Here is an 8,248-nt window from a genome sequence, read left to right on the forward strand (position 1 = left end):
ATATTAAAAGTTAAAAAGGATCTTTAGGTACAAGAAAGTCTCTCTCTGTTCACCTTAAAGGGGTGGTTCACCGTTCAGTTAACCTTTAATATGATGAAGAATGGCTGATTCTAAGCAACTTTTTTAAGTGGCCTTCATTTTTTTTATATATATATATATCTTCCAAACGAGTATCCGCACTCCAAGATCAATCTTGATAAGGGCAGGGGTGCACGGTAAATCTTGCATACACCTAGGGGCTGATTCACTAAGGGTCGAATATCGAGGGTTAATTAACCCTCGATATTCGACTGGGAATTGAAATCCTTCGACTTCGAATATCGAAGTCGAAGGATTTAGCGCAGATAGTACGATTGAACGATCGAAGGATTATTCCTTCAATCGAACGATAAAATCCTTCGAATCGAAAGATTCGAAGGATTTTAATCCAACGATCGAAGGAATATCCTTCGATCAAAAAAACTTAGGAAAGCCTATGGGGACCTTCCCCATAGGCTAACATTGAGTTCGGTAGGTTTTAGGTGGCGAACTAGGGGGTTGAAGTTTTTTTTAAAGAGACAGTACTTCGACTATCGAATGGTCGAATGGTCGATTTTTACTTCGAATCCTTCCATTCGTAGTCGAAGGTTGAAGTAGCCCATTCGATGGTCGAAGTAGCCCAAAAAAAACTTCGAAATTCGAAGTTTTTTAACGTTGAATCCTTCACTCGAAGTTAGTGAATCGGCCCCCAATATTTCACAGACCAGCACTCCCTTTGATATAAGACAAACAATCTTTTATTGCATCTTTATCCAACGTTTCGGTCCCTTTTGGGACCTTTTTCAAGGATGATGACAAAAAATGTGATAAAACCAAACATTAAATAACCATGTGCTTCACACCAGACCAATCCGTGTCCCTGTGCTCGCTCCACCCCTAATTATTTAATTGGTTCCATACCAAATACTCCAACGATTTATGTGTAAAAAAAATCTTTTTAAAAATATTTCTGTAAAAGCATTTTTTGTGTGCAAATGATGTAACCAACATCTTAATACGTGTTATAAAGAAACAAATATTCAATAAATACTTTTTTTTAAAAACGTATCTGTGCTTGTGTCCAAATAAATAATCACGGAAATGAATTGTAAAACTACATTACATCCACAAGGTGTCTCCAGCGCGCTTTAAAAGTTCGTGTGACCGTGTCCTTAGTGTCCAATTGTTACAAATCCTAAAGAGGAAAAAATAAGAAACAGAATGGTGTCAATTAAAAAGACTAAATCTGTTACTGTAACCACCACATCGGTACTATTAGAGCAGGGATCCCCAACCTTTTGAACCCGTGAGCAACATTCAGAATTAAAAGGAGTTGGGGAGCAACACAAGCATGAAAAATTTTCCTGGAGTGCCAAATAAGGGCTGTGATTGGCCATTTAGTAGCCCCTATGTGGATTGTCAACCTACATTGAGACTCTGTTTGACAGTACATCTGGTTTTTATACAACCAAAACTTGCCTCCAAGCTTGGAATTCAAAAATAAGCTCCTGCTTTGAGGCCACTGGAAGCAACATCCAAGGGGTTGGAGGGCAACATGTTACTCACGAGCTACTGGTTGGGGATCACTGTATTAGAGTCATCTTTCTATCTGCTGACATATATTACTGATCCCTTTCCTTTAGGTTAACCGAACGAATATATATTGCACTTCCCCACTAGGTATGATCATGTTAAAAAACAGCTCAAATTGACTTGCCCATTCATGCCATTCGGACTCATACAGTTCAGCTCATAGATCCAAAAAGCCTCTCTCTGTAGTAGCTTTCTACCCATATCACCACCCCTGGGATGTGCTCTAATGTGTTCGATTGGCAAATATCTGAAAGATGAAGCATCATGTCTGGCTTCAGCCCAATGTTTGGCAACTGCTTGCTGGGCTATGTCCTGTTTCCCCTCAATCTTGATTCTATCAGGATTTAACGCAGCCCTAATACTCGGCCGATGCATGCCAATTCTCTCCTTCAGCTGTCTTGCTGTTCTTCCACAATAGAGCAATCCACAGGGGCATTTGATAATCAGCAGGGATCCCCAACCTTTTGAGCCCGTGAGCAACATTCAGAAATAAAAGGAGTTGGGGAGCAACGCTAGAATGAAAAATGTTCTTGGGGTGCCAAATAAGGGCTGTGATTGGCCATTTAGTAGCCCCTATGTGGATTGTCAACCTAAATTAAGGCTCTGTTTGGCAGTGCACCTGGTTTTTATGAAACCAAAACTTGTCTCCAAGCCTGGAATTCAAAAATAATCACCTGCTTTGAGGCCACTGGGAGCAACATCCAAGGTGTTGGAGAGCAACATGTTACTCGAGAGCTACTGGTTGGGGATCACTGTGAATGTATACCATCATCGTGGTCTCACAATTCATCCGCTGTCTAACCATATAGTTCTTACCCGTGTGCGGGTGACAGAAGCGGGTACCTAGGATTAAAGTGCCACACACACATTACACATCCACCCGGTTGCATTAAGGTCCCTAAAGTGCCACTTTTCTTCTCATATTTGTCACGTGGATCTGAGGGACTCAATTGCTCTTTCAAATTCTGAGCACGGGAATAGCTGAACTTTGGTCTTTTACTGATCTTACCTTTCAATTGCTCATCTGTGTATACCACATCCCAGTACTTTAATACTATGTTCTTCACCCCACTACTTTTGGGGTTATATTGGCTGACATAATAGATCTCCCCCTTCTGTTGGCTCACATTTCGCTCAACTGTCTTGTCCATTTCCCTTAGCAGTTGTCCTCTATCTAAACCCTCTGCCCATTCGCTTGTTGTATCTACCAATTGTCTCGGGTGGCCTCGTGAGATAAATTTCTCACCCATCATTTTTAGATCTTGTCTCCTTTTGGAGATCTCACTGTCAATTCTGGCTACCCGCAACATTTGCGATTTGGGCATTGAGTTGAGAAGATGCCTGGGGTGATGGCTTCCATAGTGTAATATGGTATTTCTGTCTGTGGGCTTAGTGTATATACAAGTCTGTAATCCTCCTCCACCTTTATATACAGTAACGTCTAAAAAGTTTTCTCTGTCCTCACTAAAATTCATCTTGAGTCTTATTGGACTATCCAATTGGTTTAAATGATCAATGAATTCCAACAACATCCCAATGGGACCTAACCAAATGAAAAAGATGTCGTCAATATAGCGCCTATAGAAGGCGCCATATTTCCGAAAAACATCATTTTTAAAAATAAACTGGGTCTCATATTCCCACATATACGCATTAGCATATGCGGGGGCATTTGTGAGCCCATGGTCGGTCCCTGTGAGTATATATATATATAGTTTTTGAATTTTCCTTCTTCTTCTGACTTTTTCCAGCTCTCAAATGGGGGTCCTGACCCCCATCTAAAAAAGAAAAGCTCTGTAAGGCTACAAATGTATTGTTATTGTTACTTTTTATTCCTCCTCTTTCTATTCAGCCCTCTCCTATTTATATTTCAGCCAATGCATGGTTGCTAGGGTAATTTGGACCCTAGAAACCAGATAAAATTACAAACTGGAGAGCTGCTGAATAAAAAGCTAAATAACTCAAAAACCACAAATAATGAAAGATGAAAACCAATTGCAAATTGTCTCAGATTATCAGTCTCTACATCCTACTAACAGTTAATTTAAAGGGAAACAACTCCCTTAACTGTCTCGAGGCCTCGTCCCTCTTTTCAATTCTATTTACCTGTGGAGAAACAGGAGAAGAACCAGCAAAAGAACCTTTCGAATAATAAGTATAAACTTGATCTTCGTTGTAATTGGTGATGGGCGAATTTGAGACGTTTCGCTTCGCAGAAAAAATTAGCCAATTTCCTGTGAAATTCGCGAAACGGCAAAAAAATTGCGAAACGGCCCGGCATCTGGTTTTTGATGCCGGCGTTTGTTTTTGACGTTTTCGCTTGCAAAAATGCTTCGGCGTCCATTTTTTTTACACCGGCGAATTTTCAAGGCGGTTCCACAAATTTATTTGCCGGCGGCAAATTGTGGGAATTTGCGCAGACTAGTGATGGGCGAATTTGCGCCATTTAGCTTCGCCGGAAAATTTGCGAATTTCCAGCGAAATTCGCAAAACGGTGAAAAATTCGCAAAACTGCGTTGGCGACTTGTTTTTGACGCCGGCGCCAGTTTTTTACGCCAGCGCCCTTTTTTTGACGCCGGTGCCCATTTTTGACACCGGCGTCCATTTTGGCGGAAAATTTTTTTGGACGCCGGCGAATTTTTTCGGGCGCATTTTCGCAGGAGTTTCGCAGATCTATTCACTCACGGTGAATCACGCAAATTTGCCGCGAATTCGCGCCTGGCGAATAAATTCGCCCATCACTAGCGCCGACGAATAAATTCACCCATCACGAGCTGTAATCTATAGTATCTCTATTAAATGTTCTCTTTTTATTATCCATTATATGCGATTCCAACTTTTGACTTTTTTTATTTAGTCATATGAATCATGATATTGTGTAAACTCTCTAAATCGATCAATCTCTTTTTCCACTCTCTTCCGCTGATTAACTCTTATACTCATTAAGTCATTAATTCCAGCAATTTGAAGGAGCAATCAGATAATACTTTATTCCCGCTTGTAATCAATACCTCGCCCTTATCTAAGAAAGGGAACTTTTTGATTCCGAGCCTCTGTGGAACTATTTTTGTTTTAACATATTTCTCTAAAGATTCTAAATCCCACCAGGTATAAAGTTCTCTAGTCAATAGACGTTCAAATTATCTTAAAGGTTTTGTGAATCATAATATTATCTAGTGGTGAAGGTTCCATGACCTGTATAAAAACACTCAACCTTTGGCCTCATACTTTTATATTGACATGGAACTCCTCTGTAACTTATAATATCCTTATATTTTACAATAGGGGGTATTTTATTTACTATATATTTACTAAGGGGACCAGCTTGAAGCCCAGTTAGGGTGTATTAGCTCCCCTTAGTTCATAACAAGGGTACATTGCAGGGTGACTGTTACCCCAATTTTTCCAAATATCTGTAACCTTGTTATGAGCTAAGGGGGCCAAGTCTGAAGGTCAGTTAGGGGGAGATTTGGGGTGAGTACTTATTTCTACCCTGGGTACCCCTCGAACTATAGCAGGGTGACACCCCAATGTTTCTATATATCTGTAACCTTGTTATGAGCTAAGGGGGCCAAGTCTGAAGGCCAGTTAGGGGGAGATTTGGGGTGAGTACTTATTTCTACCCTGGGTACCCCTCGAACTATAGCAGGGTGACACCCCAATGTTTCTATATATCTGTAACCTTGTTATGAGCTAAGGGGGCCCAGTCTGAAGGTCAGTTAGGGGGAGATTTGGGGTGAGTGTTTATTTGTGCCCTGGGTACCCCTGGAACTATAGCAGGGTGACACCCCAATGTTTCTATATATCTGTAACCTTGTTATGAGCTAAGGGGGCCCAGTCTGAAGGTCAATTAGGGGAAGATTTGGGGTGAGTGCTTATTTGTACCCTGGGTACCCCTGGAACTATAGCAGGGTGACACCCCAATGTTTCTATATATCTGTAACCTTGTTATGAGCTAAGGGGGCCCAGTCTGAAGGTCAGTTAGGGGGAGATTTGAGGTGAGTGTTTATTTGTACCCTGGGTACCCCTGGAACTATAGCAGGGTGACTGTTACCCCAATGTTTCTATGGCTAAAGCCTCGAGACTGAGAATGGGATTCACAGAATGAGAGCACCATAATCTGCATAAGATTTTTTGGGGCTATGGATGTATCTCCAACACACGTCTAATTTCTAAGTATGTGTTAGAGGGGCATTATAAAATAGTATTTAGCATTGGATTAAGCATAGTATTAACAAATCACAAATGTAGTAAGAGGGTGTGGAAGCCTTGGTATCAGAGGTGGTGAATTGGATTATGAAAGTAGGTTGAACGTAGAGATTTGACACCACTTTTTAAATTCTGTTTGTACAACAGAGAAACCATTTAATGAAGGCGTCATCAATAGACTACGTTTGATTAATTAAAGAATAGATGGTTGGCTGACACATTGGGCAGTTGAAAAGAAACAGGAACGTGTCAAAGTAAACGAAGGTCCAGGAGTCGATGGAATTCACCCCCGGGTATAAAAAAAAGCTCTGCTCTGTAATTGTGAAACCACTAATCCTTATGGATGCCAAGAGCACCACAATTGAAGTGAGTTACCAGAAACCTTGACCTTGCAGTTGCAGTGCATGTGATCTATTGATGGATCGATTACTCAGAATGGGGGCAAATGGGACATTTTCTAATTGTACCAGTGTTGTTAGTACAACACGGGTCTGTCCTTGGACCTTTGCTTTTTCACTCGTCAATGACCTGGAGGTGGCTACTGTAAGTCCTGTTTATATCTTTGATTCTAAATTGCGCAGAACTATATGGATGCTGCCATTTTGACTAAATTAGAAAACTGGGCAGCACCATGGCAAATGAGGTTCAACGTTGATAAATGTGAAGTTATACACTTGGGTAGAAGGATTTGGGGGTATTTGTGGATAACAGACTGTGCAACTCTAGGCAGTCCCAGTCGTTACTAAAGCAAATAAAGTGCATAAAATGCATAAAATGCATAAAATGCATAAAATGCACAAACTTAAGGGACGAAAACATATCTCGCCTTGAGGATGAAGGGCAGGTTTGGGCTCTAGTCCCTAATAAAGATATAGATCAGTGGTGGTAAAAAGGGAAAAGGTGCCCAAGGCAAACCCCTGCCTGATAATTGCACAACAACCTTGCACCCCAATCCATCACTAACTAGTGCACAACTCCCTTAGGCAGATGCCGGAGTTACAGAAAGTCAAATTAGGGCAAACAGCAAAGGTATGTGACTAGTGCCCCCTCCTCTTATTCACTGAGTGACCAAACAGGACTTACATCATCTCTTATATGAATCAGCTTAGTTGGCAAGAAGCCTTAATAACTAAAACTAAAGGTAGTATTTCCAAAGATTCTTTTAGGCTGGTTTGGTCTCCTTATTTTGAAATCTGTAACTCCAATACTGGCGATCAAATAATGCGCTTTCTTCAATAGTTAGATGACCTATCTGACACTCCAGATGATAAATGGGCTTTTTCTTTCTTTTATTACTTGTGCATCCACTGGCTTAGTTAATTTTTAGTTCGTTTTTTGTTATTTTTCATGAATGATATAGTTTTGATACTATCATGCCATTTTCTCCTTTGCAACATATTTTCTTCATCTGCATAACATTTGTTGTCATTTTGATTTCATTTGTTTAATATGAAAATCAAATAAAATATTTTAAACACAAACAGGACTTAAAGATTCTGTAATTCTGCTTTCTCACACCTCAGGGTATTTCTCAGGCACCCACTGACGTCTCACTGAAGGTCCTCTCAATTAACTGCCCCTTTGCTTTAACTCTTAAATTGCCACTACATACTGTGTAACTGATTAGTAATCCGAATGAGGCCAATTTCTACTGTGTGCAACATTCACAGGAATAAACTGATCATAGCCTACTATTAAACTATAGCAGCATAGGTATTCCCCTGTACTAAGCACAATTCAGCAGGAACAGTCCCTAAGTTTGCTCATAGTCTGTACAGAGAGATCCCATAAAACTATGGCAGCATAGGTATTCCCTGTACTAAGCACAATTCAGCAGGAACAGTCCCTAAGTTTGCTCATAGTCTGTACAGAGAGATCCCATAAAACTATGGCAGCATAGGTATTCCCTGTACTAAGCACAATTCAGCAGGAACAATCCCCTAAGTTTGCTCATAGTCTGTACAGAGAGATCCCATAAAACTATGGCAGCATAGGTATGTAGCCAGGGGTGCTTCGCCAATGAGGCGAGTTGAGGCTGTCGCCTCAGGCAGCAGCGCCCCACTAGGTACCAGGGGCAGCAAAAATGCTGCTCCTGGTACTTTAAGAGTGAATTTCTGGGGGAGGGGGGGGCAGCAGCAACTGCTGCTGCCTCAGGCGACCGAGGGGCCAGGATCGCCCCTGTATGTAGCACACCCTTGAGTGTACTTTTGCTGTGTATTAAGGCTGTGTGTGACCAGGCTAAACTGCTTGTAGTGTGCCCTGGACCCCCAGTGTACCCGTGCAACTCCCAGTACCTGGTGTGGATAAATGCAGCAGGATATTCAGCCAGACAGTCTCTTTGCAGTAAAATAAACTTGTTTATTAACAGAGAACAATGGCAAGGTAGTGGTTCACAAGCACTTTGAGGTTCACAGCAATCATAGAATAG

The sequence above is a fragment of the Xenopus laevis genome, chromosome 7L (assembly GCF_017654675.1).
Source record: "Xenopus laevis strain J_2021 chromosome 7L, Xenopus_laevis_v10.1, whole genome shotgun sequence".
Taxonomy (NCBI): Eukaryota; Metazoa; Chordata; class Amphibia; order Anura; family Pipidae; genus Xenopus; species Xenopus laevis.